General features: G+C 38.3%; 1 long non-coding RNA gene across 1 annotated transcript; it reads left to right on the top strand.

Moving 5' to 3' along the window:
- Positions 1-6,840: 6,840 nt before the first annotated feature.
- LOC140652021 (uncharacterized) lies at positions 6,841-12,041 on the top strand. The gene is made up of 3 exons (XR_012042631.1): positions 6,841-6,964; positions 7,426-7,483; positions 10,912-12,041. It is a non-coding gene; the product is annotated as an uncharacterized lncRNA (long non-coding RNA).
- The last annotated feature ends 6,137 nt before the right edge of the window (positions 12,042-18,178 follow it).

Raw genomic sequence — 18,178 nt, 5'->3', positions numbered from 1 at the left:
AAATAATTCCAAGTTCACAGGTAGTTTAACTGCTAAGTAGTCAGCATCCACTCTTGTGGGACTGGTCACCCAAGCTAGAGGAAGTGTTTTTGATTACTTCAGCAATCACAAACATTTTAAACAGTGCAATATCAAAACGTGAACACCAAATAACAAATAGCAAATATTATTTCTAGTACACAAATTCTAGAAAAGTTTAGATAAAATACAACCACTCTGAAAACATTTCCAAAAGCAGAATCATTCACACAGAGGCTTGCAAACATCAATTAAAAAGTACTGTAAACATGGTTTATATGAATTATTCCTGGCAAATGATCAAATGTTTATTATTCTTACTTCCTCTGCATTCAACTAACACTGTTTGTTGCCCAGGGCACTCTTGATCTAGAATCTAGAAAAGCATTTAAGCACTTACTGAACTTCTATTTAATCATAGGAAAACAGAAGATGCACATTAAAAAAAACACATAGGAAGCAGCTATAGGACAAGTCTCCCACCCCAAATAATATTGCTGCAGATATATAATTATATAATTACCTCATTCTTAAAATCAGAATAAACACACAGAAATGAAAAAGATATCTTTCTCTATTAAGCAGATGGAAAAAGTGGTGAACTTTCAAATATTCCTTTGCATTTTGTTTTGCTGAAGTAAACTGAAAATATCACTTTGGCTTTCATAATGTAACTGCACACCCTGGCAAGAAACTGCTTTTATTTGTAGAGAATGTCAATCAGTACCTGAAATTGAAAGCTGACATAGCATTCTTCTCTACTGTTACTGGAAAAAATAATGCTGGCTTGAGAAGATTTACAGACAAACAGAACCCGTGATTTCTTGCAAATTTACAGCTCACAGGATGGCTTCTTTACTGTGGGACTTACACACCCCATGCTCTTAAATGTATTCATCTTCACAGATAAATATGAGGTAGGGACATACTACTGGTTTTGTCCTATAGACCAGGAGCTCAGTCTCAGAAATAAAGGTCGCTTGCCAAAGCTCACACAGGAATGCTTTGGTAGAGCCATCTCAGACAATTCCCTTACCTCTCTGGTCCTCTTCCCTCTACCACGTTACTGGAGGGCAGCCCTTTGGGTGTGTGTCTTCTGGCCCCCTCTGCCCCAGATCCCCTGGCTCCTGCTCAAGCAGAGCTCCACAGCAGCCCCTTACTGCTGAGAGCACCTGACACCAGTTAGTAAGTGCTACTCAATTAGGAGAAGCAGCAGTGGAATAATGATGGTATCATCCAATAAAATTCAGGTTTTCAGCCTTAACTGACTCTTGATTATTATCATCCTCATCACCAAGGGCTAGAACTAGAGGAAGGAAGGTCTGTCAGTTTATACCAACTGAGGAGTTAACCTTTTAGCCACACAGCTGCTGATTTTAATGGACATAATTTTAATCAATGCATTAACTTATTTTTTGCATTCTATAAAAATAGTTTTTCCTGAAATTTCCTTATTTCCTCTCTTACCAAATGGATGATGTGCTGAAAACTGAATTGCATGTCTTTGTTCAGGCTATTATACTAGAGGCAGCCTTGTCACAACATGGGGTTTCACACAGATTAATTTACACAGCCTCCCAGAACCATAGATCAGGATATGAATTTACATTGCACTAGTGATTTCTGTATTCACCCAGCGAGGATGTGAAAGCTTCGGCCTAAGGTGTGAGACTATTTGTTACTCTATTCTATGAGAGCGTCTACCTAGTGAGGGGGTGCCACACAGTTCAACTCTGTAAATTCATGCTCCAGTCTAGGGCACCATAACAAGCTTTTAGCAACAAGCCTTATATTCAAGCAACTGGCTTTTTAGAGAGCTACAATGCAGCAGAAAAACAGAGCACAGTGAGTAAATGAAAGTTTGCAGTGGCCAGCTTTGATTAATCACTGCTAATAATTGTCAATAAACGACTGAGTAGATACATCAAATATGCCATTTAAAAATAGCTTTAAATAATAACACTGTATATCTAGACTAGTAAATTAAACAATGCCTAGGAAACTCCAAGGCACTGGAATAGTACTGTTTATGCTGGTAAGCTAGTTTTGGCCCGAGACAAATTTTGGAAGCTAAAGCCTTCCAGGAGCCATTTCCAATAGGCAGTTCATACGTATACAAGCATAAACAAGGGCTATTCCAGCTAGTCTCCAACAGGAGCAATGTTCCTGTGCAGGTTTAATTTATTAGAACAGACATAGCCTAAGTGTGCCATTTTCTGTAACTAGGATCTCTTTAATTTCAAGAATTTAACTTTTTTGAAGATACAGCTCTTTTGAGAGTGCTGTTTAAATAGCTACAGTTGAGAGGACTTTCCTTTCTTCTTTGCTCCTGAAAAGGACATAAGAAAAGAAAAACATGAAAAATATTACTGAAATAAGAGTAGGATGGAAATACACCTCATCGATCAATACACAGCAAAGGCCATAAATAGCAATGATTACATTTCCCAGAGCCCCTAGTATCACACAGTTCTCAGAACTGGATTTAGTTACGGTATTGATGAGGAAAGAGATTATAAGGCTTGAGGCTCTGCAGCAGTTTGACCTTTCTCTTGTTACGCTACAGGCAACGCATGCCACGTCAGGTGGCATTTAAGAACCTCCCTGGTTTTAAGACTTTACTTAATAGCATTGACTGAGATTCTTTTGGTAACAGGATTTTCTTGTTAACTGACATTCCAAATTATTTTGGAGTGATTTGAAATGCTCATTGAAAAAAGGGAAAATTACTGACTCAAAGTCCCATGGTATGTGCGGTTCTGCCATACAGGTGCACGGACCAAAGGGTCATGCAACAGCTCTCCCACTGTCATTGTAATGCTTTTTCAAAAGGCCACTCACATTGGTTCTCACGTGTTGAAATTTTCTTTGAGGACGGTCCAGGTTCACCAGAGGGGACAGAATTAATTTCAGCTGAACTTTCCTGTGTAAGAAATACAAATATGTTATTATCACTGCAGTATGCATCTGAGCTACACAAATACAAAATCAATAATGGCAATATAATTAGTATTAGTTCTGCTGATATTTTTCCTTGTATTAACTTGTTTCATTAATACAGTAGACTATTTTTGCATACCTGAATCTATAGTAAGTGTTACTGCATATATTCTTTTTATTAGATAGGTTACCTAATATTTTATTTTTTAGCAATGTTAACTTATCACAGATAAGACTGTGGTTGCAAAATAATTATAGCATGCAAAGTAACTCAGACAGATAAAACTCACTTGAACTATTCAATTGTCATCTCTGATGCAGGACCTTTAATGACAAAAACTATCATTAAAGGGAGAATAAAACTACAAACCAGGAACCATTCCTACTAAAGTGTGAGCAGGTACTACCCAGGAAGGGAGGCCAGCTGAGGTAAATTACACCTTGATTAAAAGATGACTAATTTTAAGAATGCCATCCAGTGGCAAAAAAATCCCAGTGGAAAAGCAACTACAGTGCAAACGAACACCAGAAATCTGAGTGAAAAGCGAAAAGATTGGGAAGCTAACACTTTATATTCTGTAATATATACAGATAAACATACATACATAAACAAATGTCCAAAGGTAAAAACTTATACTTACCCTTGATTTTTTCGATGCATACCAAACACCAGCAATTACAAGAATTAAAAGGAACACAATGGAAATGCTGATTCCTGCCACTAGAAGAGCAAAAAGAATGGTACCCATGACTCTAAGCCATTAAGAAAAGGAAAAAATGGATACCTACATTTGTGGTGGATAATTATGCAGCATAAAATGATTATATGTGACACTAAAATCTAGGTCTTTATTTTTCCTACAAACAAAAATGTCATTCAAGTCTGGATTTGTACAGAAATGAACCAAGCATATTACAGCTCATTACAGTCAATGATTTTTTGGCAGTGCAAAGTATGTGCTATATTCATCTCCAATCTTAATATACCAACAGTTACCGCTGCTCACAATATTATTGGTGCTACAGATTTTACTGGAAGAAAAAACCCCAAATACTAATTATGGTAATAAGAAAGTAAATTACTATGGTTTAGTCTAGTAGAGAGATAGTCTTATTACTCATATCACCAGAGAAATACCATGATTTGCAATTAAGGAGTGCCTTTAATACTCTTCTATAAAAACAGGGGTTTTCTGGCTAATGTAGTCAAGTCCATACATAGCTTTTGTTTTGTATAACCAATTGCAATAAAAGAAGTTAAAAGTTCAAAACTTAGGTAAAGAAAAACATTACTTAAGCAGAAGTATATATATTGAAGTTGTCAACCTACCCAATACAGTTGATACTTCTTTTTCTGTTAAAAGGAAAAGAATGAAAATTAGAAACATGAGAAAACTGTACAACTATGTGTACTGAAGCTAAAGCTGTTTTCCCTACCTTTTTTTTGGTGATTACAAAGCCCTGAATTTACAGTCAGGTGTTAGAAGGAAACTAACTCATCATTTCCTGCCAAAATAATAGATGGCAGCTATTAACTACTCTGTACCTACATTCACCATACTTGTGCACTGATTTCTGTTTACTCTCCTTCATACACGCTTTGTCTGTTTGGCAGGTAAGGCTTTGTGTGCAGGAGCGCTCTCATATATTTAGAGAGCTGTGCATTTGCATATATTTATACTTAGCATAACTAAGTTCAAGTCAGAACAGCAGCTTTCTTCAGATCCTGCCATGCTGAACGAAGAAGAAGGAAGCAAGCAGATAAGACTGTTGCTACCAAAAGTTTCCTCCTTCCTTTTGCCTTTCTTCCTTCTTCACCACCGAGCCTAGAGTAGTGTCTTGGCATAAGAAGCATAGAGAAGACACAAGGAAGAAAGAGGGCAGGTAAAATTCCTGACTCTTCAGCTAGCAACATCTCTGCTTCAGAGACCACCACTACACAATGCCTCACAAATGTAGGAATTAAGAAAGCATTAGTGTTCTGAAGCCCTGGCCTGTACCTATAAAGTTTCACACAGCTCATAGCTGGATCGCAAGAGCGAAGATGGAGTTTCTAAAGCCTCTAGAAAGATCTGCAAGAGCAGGGTATCACTTGAGACAGAGAGGCAGGTGCTGGTGATCCTGCACAGAGGGGTGTCACAGAAAGAATCAAGACACTTAGCAGGTCTGTGGGGCCTTTTTCTGCTGTTATCTTCCCCACCAATTTCCTTTCTTTAGCACAGAATACCAAGCTATCCACTGATCATGAGAAGTGCCTGACATTTTATACTAAGTGATATTTTCTGCTTCTTGACAGGCAATTATTTAGGCTGTGTTATTTGAGATGTCTGAAATATTCTTTGTGCTTCAGCTTCCACCTCTGTAGAAACAGGGGAAACCTGTTTAAATTAATCACAGGGTTATAGTGCTGCTAAATTGGCTTGTGTTTGCAATTTTTTAAAGGCTTTTGGATAGAAAGAGTCACTGGGTGGAAAACAACAGGGGAAAAATGGAACAATGAATTCACAAGACTTGGGTGTGCCCACTGAGGGAAGAACTGACCCAGGATTTGGAGGAAGCAACAAATTAAAAAACAGACCTGGAACATAATCGCTCCCATGTGGAGTTGTTTTTGATTCAGGAGCTTGTGTGACTTTGGAAGGAGGTGAGAAACTATGTGATGCTGTTGTGGTGTTCATGGCGACATCCATATTGTTACAAAGATATCCTAAAATTAAAAGGAATATGTTACTGCTGGAGTATGTCATACCATTTATTATTAAGGTTGTTTGATAATTTCTGTTATAAAATCCTGCTTTAAAATGCTCATAACTTGGACAATCTTACCTGCCATTTTACGTTTGGAATGTTTCCCTCCATCTGACTTTTCTGTATGAATATTTCAGTTGAAATTGTTAAGACATTTCTCAGAAAAAGTTTTGAAAAAACAAGACTGTCATTTACTCAGCTTAAAAAAGATATTTTTGTAGATATTATTCTCAGGTATTGTTTCCTTGCTTTGGAGTAAGAAACTGAAATCCATAAAGGAATAGTGGCAGAGCTATAGCCTTTACTACATTTGGGCACTCTGTGAAAATTAGCAAAAGCATTTTCATTTGCTTTGACGGGGCTCAATAGGATACAGCAGCTAAATTCACCTGGGATGTTTATTGATACTCATTCTCGTTCTCACTTTTCCTCTTGCCCTATATGCTTCTCAAACGGGAAGCAATCACATTAATACAGATGATGACACTCATCAGTTTGCTTTAGTTAACAAATGAAAACACTCTTTCTTTCACATTCCTCCTCAACTTCAACTGCAAATTAATGAAAAAGAAGCTTTGGAGGGGGTGAAAGATACGTTCCCTGAACTTTTTCTGAATGACAGGAAGAGAGGAAAACTATACCCTTTGTTAAGTTATCAGAGCATGAAGCGGACGCTTTCTTATACAGTCTCAGTTGTGACATGAAAAACAAAACAAAACCTCTTCTATGGAAGCAAGTTTAGCCAGTGAAGTTCCAGGAGGTTCCACATGGGAAAAAATTGGCTCTGGAACAGTACAGGGGGACAAAGCTGTGCCACGTGAGATTCTTGGACGTACAAGTTAAAACAAATTAACACCATCAAACATCTTACATAATTCTGGTGTCCCCTGAGATCTCTTTATCTATAAAGCACTGCCTAGAATTATAGCGTCATCTCCAGGCATAACATCCACAGCTTCTCTGGAAGGGAGCAAACAGGTGCACCCATAGTGTTGCAATAAAAGAGAACTGTACTTAGGGGCAGATGCTGCCTCTCTCTCTGAGAAGATGCCTCACTTGTTAGCAATGGGTTTAAGTTGCTCAGTGGTTAGGAGAAAAACTTGCTTTGTCATTGTGAAGCTTTTATAGGACTCTGCCAAGCAGAGCACAGCTCCACAGAGTGGGCCTGATGATATACATATCTCCATGAACTCCTTTGAAAAGGGATGGCTAAATTCTGAGCCAGGCTTGTGCTCTTGAGAACACATGTGCATTCACGGTAAGAAGGTCCATCAGCCAACCCTCTCTACCTCTTAGAACCTTCTTAAATTCTCCCTCTATGGGACATTCTCCCTTTAGTGGGACAGAGGTGTAAAGAAGAAAGTGCCTTATGTATTCGCACCAACCTATACCTATTTTTTCTTTTTCACAAGGAAACAACATTCTAGTGAAAGTTTATGAAACCAATACAATCAGTCACAAATTCTAACTGCTAAATATAAAATCCTTTCATTATTGTCTAATATTAGACACAAATGATGTAAGGGGTCTCTGTTCTATTGCATTCAGTCACAAATTCTGAGTATTAAACATAAACATTTTCATTAGACAGAAATTATACAAGGGGCTGGGGTCCTGCCAGTCCTAATAATGCAAATGATTGAAGTTGGGATGATTAGGAAGACCTGGTGCTTATTGTTAAATGGCCTGAAATCATTCAATTTTTTGCTTTCTTTGCAGCATCACCGAGATACTTCCACTGTACCTGTAACTAGCAGTGCTGACAAAAAACAAAGGGGTGAGCTGTATGCGTTGTCATTTCTCTAGTTCTGCTATTGATTGTTCAAATATTGATCGTTATTGATATTAACATTTATTTTCATCATTCATTAATGAATCTAAGATGACTAATGTTGCAAGAAGTCTTGCCTTTTTATTGGCACGTGTGTCTTTCTGTACCTGCAGGGGATTTCTTCAAAATACAACAACCCGCCTTATTCTTGAAGTTTTATTATTAGGGGTGCTATAGATATTTGTATGGCAAAATAATTGTATGCTTTTTAAGTGAGTTGTATCTTACTGATAGAGGTGTAACTAAAGTAAGCATTCATGTGGTACAATATAATAATGCATAGAGAAAACACCTTCAATGACTGTACAACTATTTATAGATCAAGTCATATGAATTAACATTTAGAATATACATAGGAATATCTTCAAAAAGTAATTACAAGTATTGAAGAGAAAGTAATAGCTGAGGAAAGAAATATAAAGAAATGTTCACTCACCTACAAAAAACAGAATGAACATAGGTATTGTCTTACACATCTTCATTTTCTCCTTTTGTATCTGGCAAAGGGCAAAAACGACAGAAAAAAACCCTGAAAAGGCCCCAGGTCACTGTCCCTACAGCAAAGCAGCTGTGGTCGTTATGCCTTGAGGCAACAGACCTCGAAAGCCTAACCCTACTGCACTTATCACTTCCTGAGCTGCTTATTGGCTGAATCAGGCTGTTTTCTAAAACAGCTGTGACAAGAGCTTAGATGCCACATAGGCTGTGTAACTCCAGGAGCTTTGGATGTCCTGGAAATAATTTATTTACTACCAAGTGATGTGTGCAGGGAGCACAAAAATTACAAAACCAACAGCTAGATGACAAGTTCTATTCGTACGTAAAACAAGTTCTGAACTGCGCATTTACTAAAATCCTCTAGCTGTGACAAGGATACTGTCATATGTCACACCTACAGAGAGACTTTGTGTAGATCTCAAAGCTCTTTGTGAGAACGGAAAATGTATCCTCTCACAGATGGAAAAGCCCGGACATATGGAAGTGAAATGCCTGTTGATCACAAAAGACAACCGTTTTCTTTTGCACTGGTCGCAGATCATAATATATTCCTAAATATTCAGTGCACCATAAAAAAAAGTATTCAAAGCAAAAACATTGCCCGCCTGTAAAGTGTCACGATTAGTCACATACCTAGTTATTTAGGATCATTTAAAGAAACAGTATTATGCCTTCCATAGCTGCTTCCCATGTGCATCTCAAAATTGTTGATCAGTGTTCCAGGTGGTCTGACACAGGTATGTACTTCATCCAAGGGTATACCACAGATGATGCCAAGTTAACTATTGATAATGCGAATAAAAAGGAAACAAATTTGTCAAGCAAAAGGAATTTGCTTGGCAAACCATCATCCCGCTATCAAAAATCTCACCCTCTTTCTCTGCTGAGACTATTTCTTTCAAAGCATACAATAGTACAACATGGAATACTTGTGTTTCCATGGACTCATGCACTGTACTACAACTCTTTATTAGTAGGCTTTTCCTGGATGTTCCTCAGCCATGAACCTCCACACATGAAAAACATACCAGTTAGACTTCCAGAAGTAACAAGTTGCTGCCTCACCAAATATTAACATAAAACCCCACAACTGTTTACAGTCTCTCTATATGAATAAGATTGCCAAATGGCACGAAAACCAGGAGTAACAAGCATTTGGATAGATATCTCCATTCCACAAGACAGCATAATGGCACTAAATGACTCTAAAACACTAAATGGCACCAAATGGCACTAAAACAAAAAACAGGAGTAACAAGCATTTGGATAGACATCTCCATTCCACAAGACGGCATAATGCTTGCAACAACGTTAATTAACAGCTTTTTTTCAGTGCACACATCCTTATCTTTTCTTCTGAACATTTCTTTATCAGGTCATAGCAGACCTTCGCAGTAAGAAATGCTGGCACAGAGTTTCTGCCTTCCAAGTCTATTGCTAACCAGCACAAGAAACCACTTACATTATTACTACTTACATTATCTCTTTAGAGAGATCAAAGGTTTAAAGGAGAAACACATTTAATGCTTTAGGATCACTGTGCATTGTACTAAATTCGTATCCAATAAACATCATGCCTACTAGATCAGCTACACTTTGCTGAATGATGAAAGTTCAACACAGTGCTACAAAAGAGGGAAAAAGAGATATATACATACATGTGTGTGTATATATGTTTTTTCTAACTACTTTCTCTTACACACTGGCTTTGAACAGTTCAGTTTCTAATAAACAGTGCCAGATAGGTGGCCAGGTAATTATATAGTTGGTGGCTACTGTATCTCCATTTCTCCTCATACTTTGCAGCAACTAATTAGATGTCATGCCACAGCTACACGTCCTTTCTCTATTAGCTCCTCTCCAAAGTTATGAGATTTGCTTTGTTTGCTCCTATTAGAACTGTCTGGGAAAAAACCCTACAATCTATTTTTGTTAGAATGTTTTGATTTTGAAATAGTTTTGGAAATGGTTCAGTTCTGATAAATCTCTAATAGAAAACCATTGAATTTCTGCCTGCCTAGAAAGCTGTGTTCCCAGAGTATGCCACTTCATGACAGACATACATGTAGATTCTTTTGGACACAGGAATGCACAGAAGTCAAGCTCATAAGCAGCCTGATGATAGGTAGCCCCACAGCCAGGATTTTTAGAGTTCCCAGGTGTATTATATGCAAGAAACAAGTTTAGAAGTTTTAATTGAGAAGGCATATTTCCCAGATTTCCATCCCTTTGTCATCTGGAGGCTGACGTGAGCCTTGAAATCCTGGGATCTGTGGGTCAGCAATACTGCACAGCTGCATTTGTGTCACTCCACATTTAAAAAACAAAGGTGCTTAAACTGAAGTCATGTATCTCTGAAATCAAACATGATACAAAACCTATGCAAATCAAATAGAATTGCTTTGTTTTGTAGAATTCATTTATATATGAATTTGGCCATGTATGCCAAATGTTATTTATTCTTAGTAGAAATCATAGGAACAATAATTAATCTAACAGACAATTTTTTTTATTAAATAGTGGGCAGTAGTTATCTTGGGTTGTCTGTCTAAAAAAATACTTGATGGACACCATATGATTCCCCATGGTCTACCAGAATGTGCACTGCCATGCCGTGGGCACTGTACAGATGCTTGACCAGGAAACAATGCTTGCTTAAGAAATGCTTGAGCATCATGTCTCTGTGTCTCAATACCAGACATACATGATGTCTGTAGACATCTGGATTCAAGCACAGCTGCCTGAATGAGTGTTTAGGACTCATTTGACCTGATCCCAGGCCAGTGAGTTCAGATTCAACTGTAATTCATTTCTCAAGTGCAGAGATGAAGTACTGAGAGACAACCTGTTAATGTATTTTCCTTCCTCCCTCACAGGGAATGCAAGTCTCCCCTGAAGGTGGCATCATATACAGATCTTCCCCACAGAAAATCAACAGCCAAGATGTCAGTGGAATTGTCATTCACTGGTTATTGACTGCTGAAGAACAGACAAATTTTGCTTCTAGTGTGATTTTATGATCTTGAGCCTTCTTTCAGTTCCTCCATCTCTCTTAGAGACCATATTCTATATAGAATGCTCTAAATCTTCACACCTGTCAATCTCTCTACTCTGGTTGCCTTATCTTGCATTTCTGAAATCTGCTGTCATTGCCATTGCTAGCAAGAATGCCAGAGTGAATCCAGTCTTCAAATTTTAAAAACTGCCACAGCAGCAATAGATGCACTATATGACAAACAACAGTGATTTAAGAAACAAAGTGGAAGTGGGGGAGAAAATTCAGAAAGCCACCTGTAAACAACTTTGCTGAAACTACAAAATTAAGAAGCATTTTGTCAGCCCAGTTCTCCCTAGTAAGTTGTCTAAATATCTGGAGCTCTTCTCCAATCCTTCTCAACTCCATTTGCAGTCATTTTCTTGTCCTCACATATTCAAATATAGGCACCTCAAGATTCCTGGAGTGACTGCAAATATAGATCCAGACAACAGAGAAATAATTAGCCAAGAAAATAGACCATATTCATGGTGGGAGCAAAATCTCAGCGCCCTGAGGTTCAGGTGAATGCAGGCCACTAGGTGAACGTACAACTGAGCTCAGGTAATGCAAGGAAGAACTTAAACCTTGCAACTCTTCGCATAAATACATTAATCATCAGTAACAAAGAGTTGTCTGCACTGGTTGACATATTGCCAGCATATGCAATCCTGCCCTGGAAGAAATGATCAGCCATTACATCAGTGGAGTTGCATTAGCTACTGTCCCTCAGGAACTGAATTGTAAAAGGTAAGAGTACCATCAAGTATGAAGAACAAAAAGCAATGAAGTATCTCAGTACTATAGAAGTTGCCCCTTCTCTTTCTACAGCCTGTTAGGCTATAGAAGTAATTCTATTTAACATGAAATGAAAACTTCTAGCTCTATGGGACAGAAAGCTTTTCTCCAAATTTGTGCATAAAGAAGCTGGCTTCTATATGCTGTAAAAAATCAACTGTCTTTGGTAATAAATATTCGTGGCAACAAGTACTGGAGAATAGTATGAAATTATCCTTTCAGAGTAACGTGCTAAATGTCTGAAGAGTTAAACATTTTTCCAGTGACGTCAGTGTCATGTGATCATTAAATGGCTTGTTACAGCATTTAAAAAACATACGGCCTGAGGTTCTAAAATTTTGGATTTTTGCAGACTAATATTGCCAACAGGAAAGTCCAAGTTGTAAGTTGAAAAAACCTCTCTTATTTGCCCTGTACCTCATGGTAATGCTATGTTATGTCAAAACAATCAAGGTGTGATTCTTTCCATCTTCTAAACAGACCTCTTAAAGTTAATTTAAAAAAAGAATTCACTAGGAAGCACTCACATGACCCAATGTTACCAGCACTGCTTTGCATCCTACATAGCAGGTTAGGATCTAGTTACGGAATTTGATTGTTACTATTTTCAATAGTGCAGAACACTCCATATATTTAGAATGATTGCAAATAGCAGTTTTTGCATCATGTCTCACACACATTGATTTTCATGTCTACACTACTGTGTGTGGCTGGGAGCTGTGAATGATGCAAAGTAGCAGATTGGTATGAACAGAAAATTATGATTGGGAAAAATAATAACCATCACATTAGAAACTGTATTACATTTCATGATCTACTCACAAGACGGTTTCTATTTACTTATAAAATAATAAGTGGCATACCTCCTAAACCAACAGACCTTTGTAACAAGATATTTCCTGTAAGGTGACTCAAAATCATTCTGCTGCAGATTAAGTCATACACACTGTAGTCTACCAGTCTCTTTTTCTGGTCCTCATACATATATACACGTACACCCACACTTATGGTTCTTTTTCCAAGCGAGGCTGAGGAGGAGCTCCAGGGATATCCCTGCTGAATTTTCCTCAAAATTAGTCCACTGAGGAAGCCGGACTTATCCCCCTGAGGAATGAGCTGCCAGGATCCCTCTTTTGCAGGTTTTCACGGAGCTAGTTGCCATTTGTTGCTGACTTGTACAGTACTCTTGTTACACAGTGCCGTCACCCACCACTGAGATAACTGAACAGAGCAGACTTCTTGAGCCTTGGTGGTTAACGAGCAACATGGTTGTCACATGTGGAAAAAATTTTGCCTAGTCTGATCCTCAGCAACTTACTGGTAGGTTCTCTCTTGAAAATTTATGCAGCGCCTAGCGGATAGAGGAAGTGGAGGTAAGTAGTTCATTCCTCTTCCTGATTACCTTGGCATAACTACTGACACCACACAAGAAGTCTCAGTATTGTGGACAGCAAGCAGAAATCACTGCTGTCTTCCACTGCATATTTGGAGAACTTCAAAATCCATTTTATTTTCTTTGCCTTTTGAATGAAAAGTAACATGTTGGCCTTTTACATTAACTCATTGTCCATTGTCCCAGCTGTCTGTACTTGGGCACCAAATGTTGTTTAATTTGAGGAAATTGTCCTCTTTATACCAGAAACTGCAGACATACATAATGCAAAACTTCTGCCTCAAAGCATTTTTAGTTTCATTTAGGTCTGTCCTGCTTCTTCTACCTGCAAAACTATGGACTCCCCATAACGCCTACAGGAACAGAGGAGATTGATCTGTATATTGAACTAAATTCCCTTGAAGTTATTCCACAAAACGATCCCATTATTTGAGGAAGGATCTTTCAGAGGCCTGGTGAAAAACTAACCCTGAAACCAGATGAAAGTTTGCCTCCTGTAGCAACAGCTCTCATTTTCGTGCTTCCACGTTTGTTTTACGGTGGCATAGTCCTTCATTCACAGACTGCAGGTAGTAGTTTGAATTCAGCACCATATACAAGTTGCTGAAGTGAGACTGTCAGCTATTTATTTTTTCACATATGAGCATTTCACTCAGGAACTATAAAATGCTTCATCCTCTCTGCATTTTGTAATGGAGAATAACATTGAGCCCCTTGTGTTTTAGTTCCCTTGATCTATTGACCACACATTTTAAGGAGAGGCTGACAGCTAGCATGTCAGTTATTTTCAGATATCTGTCTCTGTCAAATTCAGAAATCCCAAGAAAATAAACGAAGTGCAGGATTATAAATACATGTGAAATCAGAGCTGTCATCACTCTCAAGGATTTTCCATTGTGCCTGCTGCACTATTTTTAAGCTAAGATTTCCCAGATGTTTAGTAGGAATGTTTAGAGAGTAAAGCATTTCATTTTTCTGATGGCTGCAACATTCTTAAATTTAACCTATTCAAAATTGGGGATTTGTGCCTGATTTGTTTTTCTCAATTGTATAAGTGGAATAGAATAATAAAAACAAAATTTAGCAAGCCTACATAGCCCTTGATGGCCTGAAAGCTATTGTTTCAAATTTTCAGGTACACTTAGTTATTCAGAAGAATAAAATGTGACAGAGACCCCCTGAAAGGATGCTTGCTCGTCATGTGTGCTCACCCTGGTCTTCAGAGGCCAGCACTGGGTCTGTACTGCTCTGAGCCACAGAGGCGCAGAGCAGGAATTATACTCCACATCATGTTCCTTCTGCTAACCAGTGGTTTACTGAATGCAGCTCAGACAAGACTGATTTAAATTACAAATTTTAATTATGATTTAAAATAGGAAGAAGGAAATTTTATCTAAAATGTTTATCTTATTTTACCTTGCTAATTGATATAACTGAATACCTCCATCTTTCTGGTCAAGCAGGAGGACAGCTATACATTTTAATGTAAGTAAATATAGTTTGAACATACTTACTTAGAAACCTAATTTTTATGCTGCTTGAGAATGCTGACTGACCTGTTTTCTATGTCCCCTAAAATGGTTCATTTTTCCTTGCTTTTTTTGTCAAACTGCACTTGGAAGGAAATTGGATTCCAGCTGAAAATATATAAAAGAAAAGTTCTAGAACTAGTAGATCTTATATCTTTACACTCATAATGAGTCATCTTGTGATTTTTACTCTCATTCTGGCTCAGACTATGGATGATCCAGGCACTAACACAATCTTAGAGGCAGGAAATATCCCCTCTGAATCCTCAGAAGAGGCTGCTGTTGTCCAAATAGGTCTAAGGTACCCACAGCCTCCAGATGCTTGAACAGTGATGTCCCCACCAGAGCAGTGCTTTGGCTTTCTTTAAAACAACAGGAGTGTGCATTTACAACCTGAGTACTATTTTTCTGTGTAACTTTTTTTTTAAATTTATAACAGTGACTTATCCCTCAAACTAAGTTCCCAAGCTTCAGATTCAGCTGTATATGGCTGCTAGGTATGACATGGGACATACGGCAGATATGTGCCTTCTAGAGTATTAGGGTACTGCAAGACATGCCAAGTGGCACGTGGGCAACTGGATCAAGCCCCTGCAGGAAGCCTAGTAACAAACTGCTGTATGAACAAGCAGGAGAATCTACTATCATAGATCAATAATCCCCAAATTTGTTTTTTCACAGACTTTCCTGAAAAATGGAGACTGATGCAGGTTTCATCTTCAATGGGTTATGTCAGGCATGACAGGCAAATTGTGTGTTACAAGCAGGGATGATGAACAGGCTCTCAGGGGCAAAGGGGCTAACTACGGCAATGCACTTCCCTTTCTGTGACACATGAATCAATAGACACTTGTAGTAAGTTGTACCCCTGTACTGCTTCCAAAAGTGTGCCTCTGGTGTCCCTTGGGCAACATGTGCAGCACCCTGGACCGCTACCACCTTACAGAGCCTAGTCAGAGGACCACTGCTAGACAGCTACATAATAACAGGATAAAAATGCTTACCTTAAAAATGTTCTGCTCATGTTTAGATTAAGATTCAAGCTGTTTCCTATGCCTTTATTAAAATAAAAAAGTTTCCCCATTCCAAAGTTTTGCTGCACTTTGTATACAGTCAGCTACTGTAATTTACTGTCCTGTTAAGTTCTTATATAAGCTGCAGAAAGCTTAAAAGGTTGTAGCTAGGTGGCTTGTGTTCACTGCCTATAGTCATCAAATTACGTCAGAAATGAAGTCATATAATTGGCTTTGCCACCCAACACACAGGTTTTAAGATTGCACTTATGTCTCTCTATGTGTAAGTGCATTTGGCATGGTTTATATTACAGGGAAGACTAGCTTCTGTACACACCTCCTTTTCTTCCCACACTCTCTTTTTCTCTCTCTCACACATACATACACATGCTTTTACTCAGGAGATGTTCAATAACTATAATGCTAAAGTTCTTTGACCCTAGGCCATTAGCCCTCTCAGGACAGACCCAATAAACAAACAGCTAAGAGTTTTAGGCATCTGATCTCTGGAGAAAACACCAGAACTCTGCAGAAGATGTCTGTGCGGTGACGAGTGAGATGAATGCAAGTCTGAGTGGCAACCTACAGAGCCTGCATGCTGACCTGTGTGCTACCCCCCCATAGGAAATGTTCATTCTGCAACAGCAATGGTTGTCTGCAACACTGCAACACTGAGCCTCTCTGTAGCTTAGACACTTGACATAGTGCTGCAGGAAGATGCCTTCATTCATCCAGGACTTTCAATTAAAAATCCACCTCAGGATCCTTCTCTTTTAAAATGTAATCAGAGAAAAGGGCAACTGCCCACCTCTTCTGTAACAGATTACATTTCAGAGCACTCAGAGATTCAATTCCTTTATCAATATGAGAAGACTCGGGTCCACATTGCCAGTGGCCTTTACCACCAACAAGGAGACTACTGTGAGTCTTTCTTTTAAAATTGGGTTACAGTGCAGCAAAGTGCTTAAGAATGGTGGGCAGAATGCGAGAGCAAAACTCTTCTTGCTGTTGCTTAGGGTACAGTCTTGGAAGGAGAGATCTGAGATTCCCAGCCCTGCTGGAAGCATATTTTCAGTACTTTATCTTGTTTCTATTACAATATGTATCTACAAAGTGTTAATGCATACATTCAGTTATTAACTCCTTTATATATAATTTTATAGTACTTCTCTCTAGTATGCTTCTCTCTGAGCATAGTTTAATACACTTCTTTTAACACTGTTAAACATGAATTATCTGTTATTTGCACATCACGAAGTCAACATTAGCCAAAGAAAATTTCTCATTACTTAAAGTCTGAGTGGCATAGAGAGATCCACTTCAAGGGAGATATCCATACATCCTTTAGATCTACAAAGGCACTTTGCCTAAGTGACATGGAGTGCCTGGACCTTTGTAACTGTCACTTCCATAGACAATAGGATAGCTGTGAAGTTCAGAACTGCTTTGCAGTTTGATCTCCATTCAACAATATTGTTGTGAAGGAAATATACGAGATACATTTTCCTATCTTTATGCTTTCCCATGGGAAACAACAGCCTGATCTCATGTCACAGCATGCTGTATTAAAAGTAATATTATAATAACTAAAATCTCAAGCTCTGAACCATTGTGGTCTTTGAGTGGGTACCTGGGCATCCCATTTTCTCAGCTAAATTCCAACTGGCTAATAACAATGTTACCTACTTAATCCTCATGCATAGCTTGGAAGCCATCTTGAGCCTCTGCATTGTAGTCTGCACTGGCTGAAGCATGACATTTCCAATGTAGGTTTGGTTCCTTTTCACAGAGTGAGGAAGTGACAAACGCCTGAAAGAGATGATACAAATGTGAATATAATTGCACAGTATTCACTTTTACAAATAAGTAATTTTCTGTAGTCTTACAATTAGCATAAATATTTTGCTTCCCCTAATACACTAAATTTCTATATTATTACTTTGCATTTAAAATATTGCAAACTGAAAGCCAATGTCAGAATTTTTAGCACTGAAGAAAAGGACGCTACTGTATTTCATGTTCTTGCAAAGAAATGCTTTGGAGAACCTTTGAATACCTGTTCTCTTCCTTGGGCACTAGAGGTCACCAGTGGTACAGACACGGGGAAAGGGATTGGTTTTATGATTTTCAGCAATACAGACAGAGGCCTCAATCCCTCTCCTGTGACTTTCATTTAAGTTGTTACTGGAAGTCCTTTGGCATCTCGGTTTTTGGAAGAGCAAGAAGATTAAACTATTTCTTTCAAGCACGATATGCCTCAGATGTATAGCTGTGTATCTATTTGAAAGGGATGGGTGTCTCTTGAAAATATGATTTATTCGTCCCTCTGATACTTGAGAGTTCCTTGGCTGATACCTGCTGTATTTGAGCTCTGAG

This window comes from Ciconia boyciana, chromosome 5, assembly GCF_034638445.1.
Source record: "Ciconia boyciana chromosome 5, ASM3463844v1, whole genome shotgun sequence".
Taxonomy (NCBI): Eukaryota; Metazoa; Chordata; class Aves; order Ciconiiformes; family Ciconiidae; genus Ciconia; species Ciconia boyciana.
The sequence above is the reverse complement of the archived record's forward strand: the minus strand, read 5'-3'. Positions and strand labels throughout refer to the sequence as shown.